A 23,502-nucleotide genomic window follows, 5' to 3' on the forward strand; every position below is an offset into this window, starting at 1 on the left:
AAAACAAATGGTGATATTGCATATGAATCAAAGGGCTAAAGGTATATTAATAAAAAGAAAAGAAAAGAAAATAGTATTAAGACTAAACAAAGCCGAGCTAAAAGAAAAATCAAGTTATAATAGAGAATACCAAAAATAGTGATAAATATTTAAAAATAACTAGGAACTGATTTAGACTAATAATAGGCATGAGAGCATTATGAACAAATAAGCAGAGGCTGAGACGTAAATGAAATATGGTAAGGACCTATTGATAATGCTAATCACGTGGGTAGAGTGGGAATGAATGGAAATCAATGAAGACACAAAAGACTAAGTAAAATTTTATCATCAGTAAAATTGAAAATCACTAAACAGAAATAAGAATCATAAGCATGCAAATCATAAGAAGTGGAAAGAATAACCAAGAATAAATCAAGAAATAGAATAAACAAATGAAGGTAGTGGGGGTAAAATGAAGGAAAAATGACTGATGAACGACGGTGGTGCTTGACGGGGCTTGGTCCGCGCGCAGGGTGGGTTGGTCAACGAGACAGAATGGAGTGCGTGAACTGAGGAGGAGAAAGTGAGGGAGGAGGAAAGGAAATGAGAGCGGGGAATAAAAGGAGAGAAGGGGAATGGGGCTGGTTGGGGAAAAAAATAGGGAAGTGGTGGAAAGAAGAAGGGAAAAGAGAGAAAGGAAAGAAAAATAAAGAAAAGAAAGGAGAAAAAATGGTGGCTGGTGGGAGAATATGATGAATAGTGAAGGGAGATAGGAAGAAATTAGGGTTAGAGGGAAATAAAAAAAAGGAGGCCACGGTCATGTAAGCCCTGTTTTGGGCTACACAGTCGTGGCCCACGCCCGTGTGGTATGCTTTTAGCCCATGTTTTTCGTGAAATCGTAGTTAGGTTCGCACACGGGCCCTTCGACACGCCCGTGTTCCCAGGCCGTGTGGTACGTATGGCTGCGGCGCACGACCGTGTACACTTTCGTTCGTTTCTCCCACTCTCGTGTTAGGTTCTCCACACCCGTTTTCATGGCTTATGCTTATGGGTTGATGTTTCAAGTCAGAATCGCATATGGCCAGCGGACACGCCCGTGTGTTTCAGCCGTATGACCCACACGGCCACATCACACGGCCATGTGGTGCTCCCTTTTGTTTCTCCCACGCCCGTGTTCATTCCAACACGCTCGTGTCTATTAATCAGGATTGCGCATAGCCTTTAAGCACGACCGTAGCCTACTCTCGTGTTCTATTTTGACTTCGTTTATCGTTTCAATTTTTGGGCAAGTTCTCACACAGCCCCAAGCACGCCCGTGTGACTCCCACGGCCACCTCATACGGTCGTGGTGATTTATTGTAGGCTGTGTCTCTGCTGATCTTTTTTGAAATTTAAGGTGCAGTTTTACCACAGTCTAGGACACGCCCGTGTCCCTTAACCGTGTGGTGCACACGGCCGTATCGCATAGTCGTGGCTATTTATCACAGCCCGTGTGTCATTCTATCTTCGAAAAATGTTTGTCCTGTTTTAGCATGGCCAGGGCCACGCTTGTGTCTCCTGCCCGTGGGGAGCCTATGGCCTAAAGCATGCCCGTGTGCTAGGCCGTGTGTGCCAAAAATACCTACAATCAGATTATAAAGCAAAAGGAAAAACAACTAAGTTATTTAGTGGGTTTAGTGCTCGGGTTGCCTCCCTAAGAAGCACTTATTTAGAGTCTAAGCTTGACTTTACCTGGTAGATATGTTTATTCAGTTTCGCGGAGCCGTAGCTCCTCTCCTTTATCTTTGAAATCCTCACCATTATAAAGTTTAAGCCGATGTCCATCTACCTTGAAAGTACCTTGGGTTGGGTGACTTACCTATACTGTGCCATATGGAAAGACAGTTTGGATTACGAATGGACCTGACCATCGTGATTTAAGCTTCCCAGGGAACAATTTGAACATTGAGTTGTATAATAGGACAAGATCTCTAACTTCAAATTGCTTGTTTTGCTTTAAACAAGCATCATGGCGACGCTTTGTTGCTTCCTTTTATATTCGTGAATTCTCATAGGCATTAGCTCGCCATTCATCTAACTCGTTCAGCTGCGTCAATCTCCTTTCACCTATGAGTTTGGGATCAAAGTTTAGAAATTTTATAGCCCAGAATGCTTTATGTTCCAATTCAAATGGTAAATGACAACTCTTCCCATAAACAAGTCTGCAAGGGGATGTTCCTATGGGGATCTTAAAAGTAGTTCTATAGGCCCATAAAGCATCATCTATTTTCTTTATCCAATCCTTCTTATTTGACTCTACAGTCTTTTCTAGAATGCATTTAAGTTCTCGGTTAGTGACTTTGACTTGTCCATTAGTTTGAGGATAGTAAGGGGTAGCTATTCTTTGGTAAACTCCATATTTCTTAAGAGTTTTATCAAATTGAGTATTGCAGAAATAAGTGCCCCTATCACTGATGATTACATTAGGTGTTCCAAATCGACAGAAAAGTTTCTTAAGGAACTTCACCACTACTCTAGCTTCATTAGTAGGTAAGGCTTGGGCTTTCACCCATTTAGACATAAAATCAATGGCTACTAATATGTATTTATTCCCAAATGAGCTAGGGAATGGACCCATAAAATCAATACCCCATACATCAAATATTTCACATGAGAGCATGTACGTTTGGGGCATTTCATAACGTTTAGAAATATTACTTGTTTGTTGGCATTTATCGCAAATAGCAACATACCTGTTGTCTTTTTTGAATAGTGTGGGCCAATAAAAACCTAATTCAAGTGTTTTATGTGCGGTCCTGGTTCCACTGTAATGTCCCTCAGTCGGTCCTGAGTGGCAATGCTCCAAAATTTTAATCGCTTCTGTCTTTGTAACGCATCTTTGAATTACTTGATCTGCACATATACGAAAAAGAAAAGGTTCTTCCCAAAAATAGTTTTTCACATCAGTGAAGAATCGCTTATTTTACTGATGTGTCAACCCTTTTGGTATAATATTAGCGGCTAAATAATTTGCAATGTCTGCAAACCAAGGTTCCTCAGAGTCAGAGATAACAAAAAGTTGTTCTTTAGGGAATGAGTCATTTATCTCCTATTCATTTAGTTCATTGAGATGTGGGTTTTCTAATCTGGATAGATGATCTGCTGCAAGATTTTCTGCTCCTTTCTTATCTTGAATTTCTAAATCGAATTCCTGCAACAATAAAATCCATCTTATTAGTCGAGGTTTTGCATCTGTTTTAGTAAGGAGGTATCGAAGAGCTGAATGGTCAGTGTAAATGACAACTTTAGATAATATAAAATATGGTCTAAATTTATTGAATGCAAAAACCACAGCCAACAATTCTTTCTCGGTCATTGTATAATTTTCTTAAGCACCTGTCAAAGTTTTACTAGCATAATAGATCGGTTGGAAGTGCTTGTCTTTCCGTTGTCCAAGAACCGCACCTACTGTAAAATCACTCGCATCACACATTAGCTCAAATGGTAAATTCCAATCAGATGCAACTACAATTGGAGTATTAATTAATTTATTTTTAGGAGTATTAAATGCTTCTAAACACTCCTGACTGGAATTGAAAGGTATATCTTTCTCTAGAAAATTCGTTAAAGGCTTAACTATTTTAGAAAAGTCCTTAATAAATCTTCTATAAAATCCAACATAACCTAAAAAACTACGAATAGCCTTAACTGAATTAGGGGGAGGTAGTTTCTCAATAGTTTCATCTTTTTCTTTATCAACCTCTATTCCCTTACTAGAAATTTAATGGCCTAACACAATTCCTTCACGAACCATGAAGTGACATTTTTTCCAATTCAGTACAAGATTTGTTTCCTCACATCTAATTAAAACTCGTTTTAAATTTTTAAGGCAAAGATGGAAAGAGTTACCGAATACCAGAAATCATCCATAAATACCTCCATTATGTCTTCCACGAGTTCATCAAAGATGGCTAACATGTATCGCTGGAAAGTAGCAGGAGCATTACATAATCCAAAAAGCATTCGTTGATAAGAAAACGTACCGTATGGACATGTAAATGTCATTTTCTCTTGGTCCTCTAGAGCTATTGGGATTTGGAAATAACCAGAGAGTCCATCTAGAAAGCATACATATGCCCAGACAATCTTTTCAACAACTAATCAATGAATGGTAAGGGAAAGTAATCTTTCCTTGTGGTATCGTTCAACTTCCTGTAGTCAATGCAAACTATCCATCCTATGACTATTTGCGTTGGAATTAATTCATTCTTCTCATTGGCCATAATAGTCATGCCTCCTTTCTTAGGAACAACCTGCACAGGACTCACCTAAGAACTGTCAGAAATAGGATAAATAATTCCAGCATCTAGAAGTTTAATTATCTCAGCTTTTACGACTTCTTTCATGTTAGGATTCAATCTTCTTTGAGCTTGCACACATGGTTTGTATTCATCTTCTATTAAAATTTTGTATGTGTAAAAAGAAGGGTTGATCCCTCTTATGTCAGAAATTTTCCAAGTTATGGCTCTTTTGTGCTCCTTTAATACTTGGAGTAACTCGCCTTTTTCGGTTAGCTATAAATCTGAAGCAATAATCACTGGTAATGTAGAATTATTTCCAAGAAATGCATATTCTAAGTGATCTGGTAGTTGCTTTAATTCCAACTTAGGCGGTTCTTCAATATAGGGTTTTAATTTTAATTCATTGTTTACCTCAAAACCCTCGTAGTTCTTTTGTCTCAGTAAAGGCTCATTGGAATTTAGTTCAGCTTTTATCTTACCTACCACAGAATCATCATCATTTACCTCCTCTCCTTGGGCAAGACACAGTTCCAACGTGTCCTTATGTACGATTTCCTGTAAAGAGTCTTGAGTAGCATGATCAATAAAGTCAATAAAATAACATGAGTCATCCTATTTCCTAGAAAATCTCATGGCATCATAAATTTTAAAAATAATCTCTTTGTCACCTACTCTAAGCACAAGTTTACCATCACCCACATCAATAACAGCCCTAGAAGTGGCTTAAAATAGACGACCTAAAATTAAAGGTACCTCAACATCCTTATCCATATCAAGCACGACAAAATCAACAGAGAATATAAATTTATCTACTTTTACAAATACGTCCTCTATAATACCCCTAGGATATTTTATAGATCTATCAGCTAGTTGAATACTCATCCTAGTGGGTTTCGGTTCCCCAAGACCAAGTTGCTTGAACATTTTATATGGCATCAAATTAATGCTAGCGCCTAAATCAGCTAGTGCCTTCTCAACATTCAAACTACCAATTAAGCAAGGAATAATAAAACTTACTGGATCTTTCAGTTCAGTTGGTAGTTTATTTTGGAGTATGGCCGAGCATTCCTCGTTAAGTTCCACTGTAGACAAGTCTTCAAACTTCCTTTTATTTGTTAGAAGCTCCTTTAAAAATTTTGCATATGTAGCCATCTGCGAGATAGCTTCAACAAAAGGTAAATTAATATGTAATTGTTTAAAAAGTTTGAGAAATTTAACGAATTGTGCATCCATGTGTTCTTTCTTCAACTTTACTGGGTATGAGATTGGTGGTTTATATTGCCTCAACACTTGTTTTTCATTATTTTCGGGTTCTTTCTCCTCACCTTCTTTTCTACCAGGTTCTGGTTGCAGCTTCTTTTCAGATTTAGCTAACACCTTCCCACTCCTTAATGTAACTGCTTTCACATGCTCTTTTGGATTGGGTTCGGTATTGCTAGGTAGGCTCCCTGGTCGTCTCTGATAAATCGCAATTTATACATATTTTTATCCCATGCTTAGCACATTTTATGGATGATTTCTCCTTATATTTGGTGAATTTGATGGTCCTAATCCTTTAATTTCATGTTTTACACTTAGGTGAGCATAGGAGAGTAAAAGGACCGAGAAACGGGCCAAAAATAGAGAAAAACGGGCCAACATAAGAAAACAACACGGCCTGGACTTCCTCACACAGGCGTGTCACACGGTCGTGTCCCTTTGGCAGGATTGAAGCACGACTTACACAGGTAGACCACACGCCCGTGCCTATTCAACAGCCTTGACCACGAGCTGGAGTAATCACACACGGGCGTGTCACACAGGCGTGTCCCTGCCGAGCCCAAGTTGAGTCCTATTTGGAAAAGGCCAACTTCTAGGGCTCTTAGGCATTCAAAAGCCTATTTAAACACCTGAGGAGGCACTTAGAAGGGGGGACGCGAAGTAGGAAGCAAGAAATTACTCAAGTAAATCCAATTGATCCATCTTAGAAGCCGGATTCATCATTAAGACTGAAGATCTCCCTTCAAATTCCTTCAGAAGTTTTGGGTTTTCTTATGTTTTGTTATCTTTATGCTTTTGAGATGTTTTCTTTTACAATTATGAACTAAACCCCCTAAATACCTATGGGGGATGAAACCTAAGACAAATCTTGTTATTATTATCTGAATTGTATGATAAATATTTGACTTGTTCTTAATTATGTGTTTTTAATTCTTGTTTTAATATTTCAGGATATTGATTCAAGTTAACGCTCTTAATCAGAGGAGGAATAGACCCTGTCTAAGAGTAAAATTGTCATAATTAAGTGGAGTTGATTGCGTGCCTAGAGATAAGGTGACAAGATTTTGTCGGATTAGAGTGAAACCTAATAAGGGAATCCATAGATCGAGTTAATGCAATTCTAACGTGTTAATTAGAAAGAGATTTCAATTATTCAACCTAGGGTTAGACTTTATTAGTCTCAAGAGAGATAATAATATAACTTAGGGATTTCTACGGATCAAGTCAAATGAATAAATCGACTGATTCAAATCAAATAACAAGTGAAGTCTAGGTGGATTTTTCCTTACGTATTGTCTTAATCAATCGAATTTTCCTAAAAGTATTTTCCCAAGTTTTCTTTCTGTGCATTCTTAGTTAGTAATTAGTTTAGATAACCAAACCTCTTAATTTTTAGGTTAGATAATAAAAAGGAAGTAAATAATAGTACTCATAGTTCCTTTGGGTTTGACAATCCGGTCTTGCTGAACTATACTACTGTTCGATAGGTACACTTGCCTTAATCGTGATACTAAGTTAGTTTCAAGAACGATTTATTTATAAATTTTTAAAACCTGTCACGAATATCAAGCATCAGTCTCTCTGAAATCATCTTAGTCAGCTGTCCTATTTGATTCTTGAGCCCTTGAATTGATGCTTACTGATTTTTAAGTGCAGTTCAGTATTCTAAAAACGAGTCTCTGTTACTGAGATAAATTTTGTCATCATCTCCTCAAGGTTCGACTTTTTCTCTGGCTGGTAAGGTTGTTGTTGGAAGCCTGGAGAGGGTGGTGGTCTTTACTTTCCTTGGCTTCCTCATGAGAAATTTGGGTGGTTCCTTCCTACCTGCATTGTAAGTGTTACTATAAGGATTGTTTTGAGGTCGAGGATTATTACCCATAAAGTTCATTTGCTCATTTTCCATGTTAGGGCCGTAGGATGGATAGTCTAAATTGCTCATTCCACCTCCACTTGCATCACACTGCATTACTGGATGAACCTGTGAAGAACCGAGTAAACCATCAATTTTTCTATTCAAAAGTTCTATCTGATTAGAAAGCATAGTAACTGAATCGATGTTAAAAACACCGGCTGCTTTCGTCGGCTTTGTCCTCATGACTTGCCACTGATAATTATTCAGTGACATCTCTTCAATAAACTCATAAGCCTCTTTAGGTGTCTTATTGTTAATAGTCCCACCACCAGCTGCGTCAATCATTCATCTCGTCGAGGGAACCCATGGTGAGGGCAAAGAGGTAACTCATGGTGAGGGCACCTTCTCAATAGATCCTTGTATCTCTCCCATGCATCGTAGAGTGTTTCCAAATCCATCTGCACAAAAGAAGAAATATCATTCCTTAGTTTAGTCATTTTAGCCGGTGGATAATATTTTAGTAAAAAATTTTCGGTTATCTGTTCCCAAGTAGTGATTGACCCTCGTGGTAACGAGTTTAACCACTGTTTAACTTTATTCCTCAATTAGAATAGAAACAACCGAAGGCGAATGGCATCGTTAGAAACGCCATTGATATTAAAAGTGTTGCAGAATTCTAGAAAATTTGCTAAATGAGTGTTCGGATCTTCATCCTGCAAACCATCAAACTGAACAAACTGTTGTATCATTTGAATTGTGTTGGGTTTCAATTCAAAATTATTTGCAGCAACAGCAGGCTTAACTATACTTGATTCAGTTTCGGTTAAAGTAGGTTTAGCATAATCATACATAGTACGAGGAGCAGGATTCTAATTTACTGGATTTGCGGCAACCACAGGAGGTAGCTGATTATTCTGATTTTCAGCTATCTCTTCGGTTGTGGTGTGAATATCGTCCTCTTGCCTTTTCTCTATGTATTGTAGGCTTCGCCTTATTTCTCTTCGCTTTCTGCGAGCTGTGCTTTCGATCTCACTGTCGAAAAGTAGAAGTCTTGATGAGTTTCTTCTAGTCATAAACTATAAAAACCTGCCAGAAGTAAATAAAAGAAAATTTAGTAATTCAAGAAAAATTAAAAATAGAATTAAATTGCAATAAAAATAAAAAAGGCTAAAGTAATAAAAATTAAGCGTTCCTAATATTTTAGTCCTCGAAAACAGTGCCAAAAACTTGCTGGTCGTGAAACTAACTAAAAAATTGACTTAAGGCAAGCGCACCTATCGAACAGTAGTATAGTTATGGTGAGACCGGAAATATAGTATCCACGAGGACTAAAAGTACTAGTAATTACTATCTTTTTATTATCTAGCCTAAAATTTAAGAGAATGTTTTATTTAAAACTAATTATCTAATAAACTAAGATTTCGACAGATATTAAAGTTGAAAAATACTTTTTTGAAAACCAATGGAGAAGACAGTACCCAAGGAAGAATCCACCTAGACTTCACTTATTAACTTTGAATTAGACGATTTATTCACTTGACTTAATCCGTAGAAATCCATGATTTATGTTAATATCTCTCTCGAGACTAAAAACAACTGACTCTAGGTTGATTAATTGAAATCTCTTTCTAATTAAAACCCCTATTGTCGCATTAACTCGATCTATGGATTCCTTTATTAGATTTGACTCTAATTCGGCAGATTTATGTCATCCTATCTCTAGGATTGCATGCAACTCCGCTTAATTATGAATGATCTACTTTTAAACAGGGACTTTTGCTCCACTGAATAAGCACATCAAAAACCTAAATTAATATCATGGAATATTAAAGCAAGAGTCAAATTCACAATTAAGAATAAGAACAAGTATTTATCATATAACTCAATTAATAATAAAATTCGTCTTAGGCTTTATCTCCCTTAGGTATTTAGGGAGTTTAGATCATAATAATAATGGAAAAAATCTCAAAGTTTGGAAAACAAAAAACATAAAGAAACCCAAAGAACTTCTAGGAAATTGGATGGAAAATCTTCAGTCTTGATATAGATCCTGCCTCTGAGGTGATTTTGATGGCTGTCCTTAAGTATTTTCTACCTTCAACTCTCCGTGTCCTTTTTTTTCCCTCTTTTTGGGTGTTTATATAGGCTTTAGAATGCTTCAAAACCCTTTTATATAGGCTTTAGAATGCTTCAAAACCCTCAAAAGTGATCTTTTCCGAGTAGAATTAGACTTGGGCTCAACAGGGACACGGCCGTGTGCCACGCCCGTGTGTAATTCTGACTTCGTTTATTGTTGACACGGCCATGACGTACGGACGTGTGGTCTACCCGTGTTTCTAACACGGGAGTGTGGATGACTCATGTGGAACTGCCTAGGCCGTGTGAAACACTGAATCATGCCCAATTTGTCCCTTTTTGGCCCATTTCTTACTCTTTTTGCTATCCTAAACTCTCCTGAGTATAAAACATGAAATTAAAAGATTAGAAGCATTAAATTCACTAAATCTTATAATAAATCACCCATAATTATGCCAAGCATTAGGGTAAAAATATGTATAAATTATGGTTTATCAAAAGGCCAATTACACATATATATACATAACCAAATATATCAAAACAAGCCAAATCACATGGCTATACACATAACCAAAACATTCACCATTTATTTACAAGCCAAATCAATTGGCTAAATACATTACTAATATATAGGCTATATTAATCACAACTCCTATACATGCCATATAACCAAGTACACAAGTTCAAAAGTACCAAAATGATAGCTGGATAGTGTGATGAGATTTCCGACAACTCCCAATCTGAGCAATCTTTGAAATCACTATAAAACACGGAAAAGTAAATAGAGTAAGCTATAAAACTTAGTAAGCTCGTATTGCTAATAAGTACAACTTACCATCCATTCACAATTTAGGTAATATAAACATAATATACTGCAATTCCATTTAATCACAAGGCTAATATATATGTTCATTCACATAGCAAATCGTGGAACTCCTCAATTTCATGGATTCAACGCTTACATGGTTTACGTACATACCGTACCGATACGTATCAATCTCATACTCTTTCATATCATTGACATACCCATTGAACCATTTGGAATAATATCGGATACACAAGAATCTCGCACCCTAAGTGCCAATACATGGTCGAAACCATCTCAATCTCATATTTCATATGCAAATGCTCGTCTCAAGCTATCACCGAGTCTACTCATACAAGCTGACAGTCAAGACGTAGCTATATGGTGCTGCTCACACAAGCTGATGAGAATCCGCAACACATAGAACGTACAAACCAACACCCAAAACATAATAACCCTTAATGACATGTCATTTGTATCCTATCTATTCTAAGGTTCACCCGGTATTTCACATTGCCAAATCTTCGTTGAACATTTCCGTAAAGTCACAATCATTAACAATACAATTATAAAGCATTTAAAACACAATTATATTAATGCTTATTAACATACAAACTAACCTCGATCACAAAAACAGCGAAATAGGATCGACTAATCTAATACATTATTTTCCTCCTGATCTAGATCCGTACGTTGCTTTTTTGATTTATATAATCAAATTTAACTCATCAAAGTACATTCTATTCAATTTAATCCAAAATTTCATATTATGGAAATTTTACACTTTTACCCCTTATATTTAAACATCTTTACAATTTAGTCCCTAACTCATAAAAATGCAAATTCATGAAATTGAGTCCACACCCATGCTAGCCGAATTTCATCTATGCTCTTAACAGCCCACAGATTTCATTATTTCACACATTTACCACATAATTTTTACATTTCTCAATTTAATTTCTAATTGACAATTTTATCAAAAATCACTTAACAAATGTTGTTTATCTAACAACAACCATTCATTTTCTATCATCAAACATCAAAATACACACATATTCATCAATGGTAAAACCCTAGACCTTTATCAGTTTTGCAAATTAGTCCCTGGGCTACCTAGATTAAGCTACAACAACTCTAAAAACATAAAAATCATTAAAAACCGAGCAAAATTGTACTTACATGCAAGGATGAACTATAGCCGAAACTTCAAGCTTCATTCAAGGTGTTTCCTAAGTTAATTTCCGGTGGAAGATGGAAACAATAAAGATGATGATTTTGTTTTTAATTATTTTAGTTAGTTTATTTTGTTAAATTACATTTTTAACCTTAACATTAAAACATTAAAATCACCTAATTAATAACCCTCTTTGTTCACTCATAATGACAATGGTCTAATTACAACATAAGAACCTCTATTTTAAAGTTCCATAGCTGTTAGACACCTTTAACCAATAGAAATCAACTTTTACACTTTATGAGATTTAGTCATTTTTATCAAATTGAACATTCAAACTGTAAAATTTCTTAACGAAATTTTTACACAATCATACTATCATGTTGTAGACATTAAAATAATAATAAAATAAATATTTTGACCTCGGATTTGTGGTTCCGAAACCACCGTTCTGATTTAACTAAAAACAAACTATTACATTATATATCCACCTAAAACATCGTTGACTTTCCGTTCCCAATCTTCCATCTAAAATCTTTATTCCCTATCCATTTAGCTACTTTATCTTCTATCGAGTTCTCAACAATCCCTCTCCAAACAGACGACATTTCTTTAATTTTATTCGCTCTAAATTGCCAATGTTGCACACTGGGGCCATACTTTGCTAATATAACTTTATGCCACAACGCCTCTTTTTCAACTGCTAAATGCCATCTCCATTTTGCCAACAATGATTTGTTCTTAATCGCGAGATTCACCTCAATGACTCTTCATTTTTCCTTTGGTCTGCAAATTTGATTCCAGCATACTTTTTCCATTTTCCTTTTGCCATCAAAACTTCCCGACAAAAAGTTTCTCCTTATTTTATCAATCTTTTTTATTACCGTCGTCAACGCTTGAAATATGGACATGAAGTAAATAGGCAAGGTAGATAATATTGAATTAATCAATACTATCCTGACAGCCCACGATAGAGTTCTACATTTCCAACCCGAAAATTTCTGTCTAAATCTCTCAACAATAACATCCCAAGTTGCTGCTCTCATCGGATCCGCTCCTAATGGAATTCCTAAATACCTAAATGGTAGTGCCCCTATCTTATATTTACAAATAGCTACCATACGATATAAAAATTCCTCGTTCACACCAAACCCCACAATACACGATTTTTTGAAGTTGATACTGAAGCCTAAAGAAATCTCAAAACATCAAAGAATGAATTTCATATTTTCCACCACCTTCTCTTCTGCCTTCAAGAACAATATAGTGTCATCCGCAAATTGTAGGTTCAAAATTGTTTGACCTTGAATAACTTCTTAAATTTCTTCAATTATTCCCATCACCCCAGCTTTGTCCATAAAAAAAATGTAATACTTCTGTCACTAAAATGAATAGGAATGGAGATAAAGGATCTCCTTGTTGAAGACCTTTACCAAAACTAAACTCATTTTTAGACAATCCATTTACGAGAACAGCCGCTCTCGTCGTTGAAACACATTCTATTGATCATCCAATCCATTGTTTGCCAAATCACATCTTGTGAAAAACTAATTCCAAAAAATCCCAAGAGACACAGTCATACGCCTTAGAGAAATCTAATTTGAAGATCAAATTGCCTCCCATTCCTTCCATTTTCTTCATCGAATAAATCACTTCATTTTCCTACCTGCACACTGTGTCTCACTCACCATTACCTCCCTTATTCTACGAGATAGCACTTTTGCTACTATTTTGTACAGTGAACTTACCAAACAAATTGGTCTAAAATCTACGATTTCACTTGGATTTTCAATTTTGGGAATTAGTGCTATAAATGAATAATTGATGGATCTTTGAAACTTCCTAATTCTATAAAACTCCGACATCATTCTATATAGATCTTCTTTAACTGTACAACTTTTTCTGTAAAAACACATGTTAAGTCCATCTGGTCCAAAGGCTTTTGATTCATCGCAACTCCATACTGCTTCTCTAATCTCCTCCTTTGAAAAAGGTTCCTCCAGCTTCTCAACTTCTTTTTCCTTTAGTCTCCTAAAATTAAGCTCTATTTCCATCTTCCAATTTCTCGATCGACTGTGAAAATGATTCTTAAAGAAATCATACACTCTTTTTTTTAAAATCCTTTGGTTCATTGCACCATAATCTCTTGATTTTCATTCTATACAATGTCTTTCTTTTTGCTTTTATCTTCACAGCTCTGTGGAAAAATGTTTTATTCGCATCACCTTCTTTCAACCATGTCATTCTAGATTTTCGCCGCCATATCGATCCTTTGAATTTAATTTCATCCCATAAATCAGAATTCAATCTTTTAAGCTCCTCCATTGCTTACTTGTTCAGCTTTCTCTGATCATTAATTTCATCTAGCTCCTTAATCCTTTCTTTACTATCTAAAATTCTATTATCCAGAACATTTCCATTATTCACGTTCCATTTCTTAAGGACACCCTTAAGCTTTCTCAATTTTCTTGCTACTTGCCCACTCAAACTGCTCATATTAGACCATTCTTTCTCAATCAATCCTGTAAATTCCTTTTTCTTAAGCCATGCATTGATAAACTCGAATGGCCTAGGTCCCCAATCTACTTCTTCATCTGCTAGCAGAATAGGTATATGATTTGAAATAGATCTCTTTAACTCCTTCTATTGTAAGTCCTTAATCTGAATCAACTAGAATTCTTCCAATAAAAATCTGTCAAGCCTGCGCCTTTTATTATCTGGGCCATATCATGTGAATTTCTTTCCCAACAATGGCAAGTCAATGAGTTTACAATTATGGATAAAGCTATCAAACTCTCTAGATCACTTCTCTGTTCGCATACAATTACTTTTTCCATTTCTACATCACACCACATTAAAGTCTCCTCCTATAATCCATGGACTTGTAAACTGGTTTCTCAAATTTCTCAACACCCCCATAGAGTTCTCTGCTTGGACACATTGTTTGGAGCATATACATTTATCACCACCGCTTCTATTTCCTCATGTACCCATTTTCCATCGATAACAATCAATCTGTTGTCACTCTACTCTTTGGATAATTTGAAACCGTCTTAATCCCATATTGTCAACAACCCTCCCAACCTCCCTATTGTTGCAGCAAACCTAAATTCAAAATTATCATCCCCCATATTTTCCTTACTAAATCCATAATCACCAATTCTAATTTTGTTTCCTGTAGAAAACAAACGTTCACCCTTGACAAGCGAATTAATCTTTTGCAAGATTTCATTTTCACCTCCGACCCCAACCCCCTTATATTTCATGAAACAGTTCTCATGACACTAATCTATTCTATGAAGAACTACAATTTCAGAAGCAAGAATTCCAAAGTCAGAAAAACTCACTTGAAATCATGTTTTTAATGCATCTTTTTCCTCTGTCTTCCTCCCTCTACTGCCTCTCTAATCTCCTAATTTCATCAATTACTTCTTCCTTATCCCCCCTCACACTGAAACCTAACTTCTTCCCTATTTCCCAAGTCTTCTTTTCCTCCTTTAAGATTACCCTTCTACGATTACTAATATCTGAATTGGACAACGAAATATTTGTCGTTGTTTCTTCAAACCTTGTTAACAGCTTTCTTTTTTCTTTCTTCTCACTTGTATCCCTCTTCTGTTTTTCTTTTGTCGACAGAACACCATCCTGAATTTCTCGCATAAATCGGATCCTTTTATTCAACGTCTTTTTTCCCTTCTCTTTTGAGTTATTTGAAAAATTTCCTCTTCTATTCTAAATCTTCCATTTCCTCTAAACTCCCAACTTCTATAATATTGTGTCCTCTTTCTTTAAAACTTGGACTGTTAACTTTCCTTAGGATCTGCCTTTCTTCACCATTTGAACCACTCTCAGATCCATACTCTTTTGCTGGGCAAGCCCCTCTTTCGGGTCCACTTGAATTAGCAGGCCCATATCTATCATATCCTCCTTAGCCATATCCAGTTCTCCACCATATTCTTCAACCCCAACAGAAACTATTTCTTTACACCCAATTAAATTTTCTCCTGCCATTATTTCTACTACCGACAATCTCTTACCTTCTTTTTCTATTTCACCTTCTCCGATACTGATTGCATTTATAACATCCACCACGTCGTTTCGACTAACCTTCAGAAATTGTTCTGATTTTGATCTAGTCTCCGACCCGACTTCCAGTGTTTCTCCTTCCTCTTCCTCCGGCTATCCCTTTTGCTTTCATTGGATTCTCATTTTTCAATTATATCAATCCTCTTTCTTTGATCCTGATCGAAAACTTTCCATCTTCGACCTCCATAATTATAAACTCATCTTATCTGATATGGCTTGTTGATCGATATCAGCATCTTTATCCTCTCAAAACTGCTTGTATTATTCCAATTTTCTCCCATTGATATCATCTTTCCCTAGAGATCTGCCACTCTTTTAAAAGTCTCGTAATTCCAGCAATGTAATGGGATTCCTACAACGTTGATCCATGCCACCCTCTCTGTTAATAATCTCTTTTGCGAACCATGGTTCAATTTTTTTAAAGCATTCCTTCAAATAAGCCCAATCATTTTGCTTCAAAAGTTCCATAAACTCATCATCTGATACTTCTATTAGAAAAAATCTTCCTTGAATTCTCTTGACAGATATCTCCCTAAGGCCAAATTTAGCCAATCTTTCAGCCATACTTTTTGTGTCGCATAAGCTCGGTGATTCCTCCACCAAACATCGTTGAAATTTCCATAGTATTTCTTCTTCCACAAAACCTTGCACTACTCTTATTTGGTTCCCGTCTATTCCAAAACAATTCCTTATCTTTAACTGTTTATCCTTTGAATTACTAGATGTTTCTCCTTTCTCGCTTTTAATTTTCTCCTTTCCTTTTCGATTTATCTCCTTATTACTGATTGGTATTGTTTAAGTATTCCTTTTCCTCCATATCATCCTTCTCCCTTTGAATCTAGCCATTTTCACCACAATTTTGTACCCTAGAATGACAAAACCACTGAGCCTTTCTAATGCCCTTTGTGCATCCATTATGCTTGAAAACCTCACAAATCCAAACCTCGGTCCATTTTTGCTTTTCTTGTTCGGAATGAAAGCATCTTTCACGTTTCCATGGAATCAAAATAATGCCCATAATCCTTTCCAGTGCATGCTTGCCGAGATATTATTCACAAATACTGTTATCTGTAATGTTTCACGTTCCATGACTTTTTAACATATTATAAATTAATCATTTGAAATACTTATTCTTGTTATTATTGGTGGCTTTTTTTTTGTTTGTATTTATAGTTATTTTGTTGTCATTGTTATTAGTATTTTATTGTTACTTTTCATGATCATAATTATGTGCATTTATGAAATATTTTTAAATGAGTTTTAGTGTATAAGGTAATATCTTAATTTAACATAAATTATGAACCCATTTTTATGTTTAGTGAGATTTCATTGATCTTTATTAAAAGTGGAACACTTTTTAAAAATAAAATAAGTAAATCATTTTTCATCTCTCAAATAAAATTTGATATTTCTATATTAATCGAAAAATATTCAGAGATATTATTGTTTTTAAATAAAATGTGATTTACTCTAGGAAATGCATATAAATAAATTTTCATCTCATTGGATTACGTTTAAATATCGAATTTGAGCTCATAATTTTGAAATTTAAGATAATTTGTGTTTAATAAGAGCAATTTTCGAGTGTGTTAAAATCTTTTTTACTCGAATTTTTTTTTTAGACTTAAAAAAAGACTCAAAGTCTTTTTAAAAGGATTTTTAAATTTCTTTTATAAAGGTGATTTTATAGGTGATTGATCATAACTAGTCAGGGGCAACTCTGTTTTTTAAATAAAACTTACCAAAATTTTCATATGTTTTTCAATTATTCATCAAGCCGATTTTTAATTTTTAATAGAATTACCCCCTCTGTGGTAGTCACTTTAATGGAGAATTGTTCAAGGAGTGATCTAAATACTTTCTTTACCAACTTCTCATTCGAGTACTCTTCACCAAAGACAATAGCTTGGTTAACTATGTCACATAATTTTTCATAGAAGACGGACAAGCTTTAATCTTCTAACATTCTAAGAGACTCAAACTTAGATGTTACCTTTTCGAAGTTTAGATTGCTTAACAGTAGAGATTCCTTCATGTATTGCCTCAAGTATGATAGAAGCCTTTCAAACAGTAGTGCACTTGGATGTTCTCATGAATCCATTGGACTTTGCTTCATTAAAGATTAAGGCCCTTGGTTAGTGTCTTATCCTCCTTTATGGTCCAAGTGGTCTTTGACTTGGGTGTCCTTACACCATAAAATTATTGGATATAGTGTTCCAATAACTATAAATAAAAGAGTGTAATTAATCAAAACATATATATTTTGGTTATTGCTCAATAGTTATGAATATTCATAATAATAAATTAAGTCTATTAAATATTAAGAGTTATATCACTTGATTTTTTGACAAAAAATTATAACTATTCAAGCACTATTACTTGAATAGTTATGTTTATTTAAGAGATGTTCACCGCCCCAAGTGTGGCCTGAGTTTGAGTCGCGCTAGTCACATTGATTGTTCGAGCTTTGTCATATTATTGTAATTCATAAAAAAAAAAAAAGAAAAGAAAAAGAAGTCACCTATTGAAAGTTATGTCTCTATAAAGAGACATGAGAATTCATATAAGTAGGGGTGAGATTTCATTCAAAAAATATACCAAAAAATTCTCAAAAAATCTTTCTATTCTTCCTCCATCTTCTACTATGCTTTAATTGTTCCATAAGAGATTCTTTATAGAAATTGATTTTCTTGCTATATTTGCTCAGTGCTTAGTGGATTATTTTTTTCAGTGCAAAACACAAATACTCACCGGACTTTAGTGTATCCTTAAGGATCATTTCCTTAAAAATTATTTACACACCGAGTATAGGTGAGGGCAAATAGAATCTTAAAAATAGTGGCTTGATACATGCCTTGGAGCTTTGTCCTATTGCTTCATTTTTATGTTTGAGTTGTTGGTCTTCTTCCTTTCATGTGTTCAAAATTTTCCTCACCGAATTTATGCACTAACATAACATCTGCAATTGGTGGATCTCAACCAGTAAGCATTGTCTTCCATGTATTTTTATCTATGGACTTAATAAACTCCCTCATGCTTATTTTAAAATAGGCGTAGTTGGAGCCATTGAGTATAGAGGTATGGAGATCGAGATTCCTTTTATGTCTCAACAATTCAAAAATAGGATGTTGTCCAAATTTGTTTTTGTCTATCTCTAATGTCGATTGTTAGTGTTAAGTTGTTGGTCAGTTGTATTATGAGTTGTAATTAAAGATGCAACTAGAACAGGAAAATTAAGGCAATGAACACACAAATTGGTTACATAATTCATAACATTTTTCCACATCTATTTCCCCAGCAATGGCACCAAAAACTTGATGATTGAAATCTCACAACGCAAGTGCACGTATTAGTCAAGTAATAAAGTGATGAGAAGATTTTATTTTCACGAGGATCAAATTCTAAGCTTCTAACTATCAACTATTCAATTTTCTCTAATCCAGATCAATAAAGTAAATTCTAATTACTACTAAAAGTAAAATAAGCAAACTAACTCATTCATCAACGTACTAAAGTTAATTCTAATTTATTTAGTCTAGATCTCAATCTTAATTTTTTTTCTTCTAAGCCAAATCAAGATTATCAAATTAATACAATTTGGTGGCCTGACAAGCAAATTAAATAAGCACAGAATTTGGTCACAAATGTTCCCAAATTTATTTTTTTAGGTCGCCTGATCATTTAGTGGCTAACAATGATACTTGGTTTTTTTGGTATGATGACAATTTTAGTCTTTAGCTTTTATACTTTTTGCTAATTTGACCATAGTTCTAAATAAAAAGTTATAAAAATTCAAAAATATTTAGAAAAACATAGAAAATTCAATAAAAGTTCTCAAAAATTATTTAAAAGCTATAAAAAGTTTTGATAAAAGTTAAAAATATTGAAATTGTAGAAAAAAAATTTATATAAAATGATTGTACGAGTGCAATTGAAGTGTAAACCTTTACTATTTACCGTTTAAATACTCAAGAGAAGGATTTAAAAGTGAGTGTTCTAATCTTTAAATACAAATGTGAGATCTCTATACTTGGGGAATAATAGAGTGTGATTCACTTGTTGTATTGTGAGCCAAGTTCTGCAGATGTAAGGGAAACTGAATTGCGTAAATAAACTTTAGTATTCTCCGTTAATTTCTTTTTATAGTTTTTACAATATCAACCCATAATGATCACTGTAATTAAGCACTTTCATTCTAAGTTAACAACTTAAACAATTAACAACTTTAGGTCTCAAAGTTATATACATGTTATTCATGCACCAAATTCTTGGCCCATGGAAACAAGCTAACATATATTTTTAATTCACAAATAAATAGTCATATTATATTTTTGGGTCATGCTCAAAGGTGATAATCCAACATGAAATTGCACATGTTTTAGGGTGACATGAACGAAAGGGCAGGGTGAGATAGCAATTTTGTTTGGTTTCATTCATGCGAGGGCTTTTGAATACAAAATCAGACTCCTCCGGCTTCCCAATTGCATTAATTCGATAAACTACAAATTAAGTCTCCAAATAAACTGCACTTGATTTAGATTAATTTATCAAACAATGCTGACAATGGGTCTTTATCATAGGATGTTGAAGGGCAAGCATATAGACAAGATATGTGTCCTGAAAACACCTCAAATATGCATCGCAACAATTTGGATTTTGGACTATATAGTTTCCAAATTAAGAATACATCACAATCGGTATGCCTTATCATTTTTCTAATTATTTATCAAAACAATTATCATCAACAAGACTTTGCAGGGCACGCAGCAGAAAGCCAAGATGGGGAAAGAATTGGACTATATATAAGTCTAGGAATTCATCACATTTGGTGTGCCTCTTCATTTTTCTATTTAATCGCAAACTCTTCTTCCACCATGGCTTCCAAAAACCAGCTTCATCATCAATTCCTTTATTTGGCCTTACTATTCTTCATATTGGGTGATCCCGCACTGCTCTGGAAGATGCATCCATGTACGAGAGGCATCAACAATGGATGGTCCAATTCGGACGAGTTTACAAGGACGCCAACGAGAGGCAAAAGCGTTTCCAGATTTTCAAACAAAATGTGGCACGCATCGACTCTTTCAATGCTGCCAACAACAAGCCGTACAAGCTCGGTGTGAACCAATTTGCAGATCTAACCAACCAAGAGTTCACTGCTTCTCGAAATGGGTTCAAGGGCCATATGTGTTCCAACACGGCTACCACTTTCAAATACGAGAACGCCACCGCATTGCCTTCTACCGTGGATTGGAGAAAGAAAGGAGCTGTTACACCTATCAAGGACCAAGGCCAATGCGGTCTGCTCTAATTTCTTGTTCTCAGAAACATTACTAAAATATTACTGTGCTTTCTTCTTTATCTATGTTGTGTTCTAACTATGTGTGTGTCTCGATCATGGGATGCTGAAATATAGGATGCTGTTGGGCGTTCTCGGCCGTGGCAGCCATGGAAGGGGTTACTAAGCTGACAACAGGAAAGTTAATTTCCTTGTCCGAGCAGGAACTGGTGGACTGTGACACCAAGGGTGAGGATCAAGGCTGCGAAGGTGGTCTAATGGACGATGCATTCCAATTTATCGAGAAGAACAAAGGCCTAACAACCGAATCCATTTACCCCTACAAGGGAGTTGATGGCACATACCAACGAAGAAGCCAACCATGCGGCTAAGATAAATGGGTTTGAAGATGTGCCTGCTAATAGTGAAGATGCATTGCAGAAGGCCGTTGCCAACCAACCTGTTTCTGTTGCCATCGATGCCGGCGGGTTCGACTTCCAGTTCTACTCGGGTGGTGTGTTTACGGGAAGTTGTGGCACCGATCTGGACCAAGGAGTGACGGCTGTTGGATATGTAGAGTATGGTGGGACTAAGTATTGGTTGGTGAAGAACTCTTGGGGCAGTAGCTGGGGAGAAGATGGCTACATTAGGATGCAAAGAGATGTTGATGCAAAGGAAGGCCTTTGTGGCATTGCAATGCAAGCATCCTACCCTACTGCATAAACATAACTTAAACCATAGTTGCCTTTTCTATAAATTCTCACATCATGAATTTTACACATGCTACTCTACGTGGTTGTAATATGAACAATGTAAACACATACTTTGAGTGGCATGCCCCATTGTCTATATATATACATGCTACTCCATATGAACGATATAAATATAGCAAGTTATTTAGGAGAATCCCAATGTCTATTAAAAATAGTCTATAATTTTAAGGGTTGACTTAATTATAGTCCAAAATCAAATATATATGAAATCTATTTATGATAAGAATGTAAATGATATCAAATGATTATATGAAATCAAATACAAGAGGCAATAAATTCTAGTGTATACTAGGGCATGACGTCGCCCCTTACTTCTAATTTAAGTAGAATTTTTATTTTTATTAAAATATTATTATTTAATTAGACATTATTCGAATAAAATTTTTGTACTATTTTTCTATAAATAGAAATTATGAATTAACCTGTTGACATATACCTTTTGAGCATCAATATTCTATCGAAAAATAGTGATAATTTATTTTAAAATAAATTCAATTTTCGCAAGAATATTCATAGTTGCTAATTTATATAGAGAATTAAATTTCCTACTCAAAGTAAAACAAAGTTTTCATTCTATGCACTTATTAGATTGCCTTCGCACAAAGCAAAAATATAATTTTGGTTGTAGTTTATTATTATATATATCATAAGGGCTCAATTTTAAGAAAAAATTTCCACTATGTCTAAAAACATTGTTTTCTAAACTGATTTTACTAACAAAAATAAGTTCCTTTCATGAATAGATTAGTACTCTCTATCTCTTGTACATAAAACAATAACTAAGTCCCCAATATATAGGCATTACTCAACTATTATCATTGAGTTAGTATGATTGCCTTAAAACATTGAAATTGCACCCCAATTGGACTTCTTTTAAGGCATGAAATAAATTAAAAGATACCTTCTTCATTTTAACTTCTTCGATCCGGTATTTCTTAAAAAAAAAAAAGCGAATAGATTATACTAGGACTCCTTTAAAATAACTTGACTTTACTAATTCTCTTAATCAATCATAATCTCAAAAAAATTATGCTTAATATCCTTAGAAAGATGTATGAAGATAATCAAGATAATCGAGTCAAAATATGCCAACAAAATAGATAAGTTACACTACATCTAGTTGCAAAGTGAGTTGCAACGAAGGATATAATTGACAGCACTAGCAACAATTGCTCTTTTTCACAACAAAATTGATGACAACAATTAAACGTAAGCCATTATTTTAAATAGATATAATAAAAAATTTAGCCCTTAACTTTTGATCATTTTGTAACTTTGGCCCTAGGTTTTTTAAGACCACTTTAACCCTCAACCTTAAAATTATAGTCAAATTACTCATTTTTTATTGAAAAACTGACCGAACTGTTAAAATTTTAATGATATTGGTGTGGTAACCTACATAGGAGCTTACATGTACTTCATTGGTAACAAAGATCATTTTTCAAAAAAAAATTATGAACCCTTTTTCAAAAAAAAAATATCAAATTTTAAATTATTCTTATTTGAATTTTTTTTTTATGAAATAAACATGCACTACCACACAAGCTGCAACATTAATGATGTTGGGATTTTAATTATCTAAAATGTGTTTTTTTTTTTCAAAATATCAAAGGTGTTGATTGTTGGAACTTTAATTATCTATGTTTCAGCTACTACATGCCATGTTAGAACATCACTTGGGGCAAGAACTTGGGATAGATAAAGTGCATTGTTTTGGTTGGCACTTGTGACTTGTATATTTTTGTTACGCGTAATACTTCAAAAATATGAATTCTTGTTCTGTCAATTTTTGCCATGGTTAAGTATCTACTTTTGTGGTTAAGGGCTTTGGTTTTGTGTTTGAGGTTATTGGTCCGAATCCCTGTGAGAGCATTTTTTTTTAATTTCCTTATGTGTTGTTTGGTTAGTAAAACTTGAGTTGAAATCTAACTCTAAG

At 34.8% G+C, this 23,502-nt stretch overlaps 1 non-coding gene and 1 pseudogene across 1 annotated transcript; both read left to right on the forward strand.

Moving 5' to 3' along the window:
• The first annotated feature begins 7,758 nt into the window (after nt 1-7,758).
• Nucleotides 7,759-7,865, forward strand: LOC128291936 (small nucleolar RNA R71). Its single transcript, XR_008281920.1, has one exon. It is a non-coding gene; the product is annotated as a small nucleolar RNA R71 (small nucleolar RNA).
• A 12,524-nt stretch (nt 7,866-20,389) lies between these two features.
• LOC108459779 (senescence-specific cysteine protease SAG39-like) lies at nt 20,390-21,516 on the forward strand (annotated as a pseudogene).
• The last annotated feature ends 1,986 nt before the right edge of the window (nt 21,517-23,502 follow it).

This window comes from Gossypium arboreum, chromosome 4 (assembly GCF_025698485.1).
Source record: "Gossypium arboreum isolate Shixiya-1 chromosome 4, ASM2569848v2, whole genome shotgun sequence".
NCBI classification, from domain to species: domain Eukaryota; kingdom Viridiplantae; phylum Streptophyta; class Magnoliopsida; order Malvales; family Malvaceae; genus Gossypium; species Gossypium arboreum.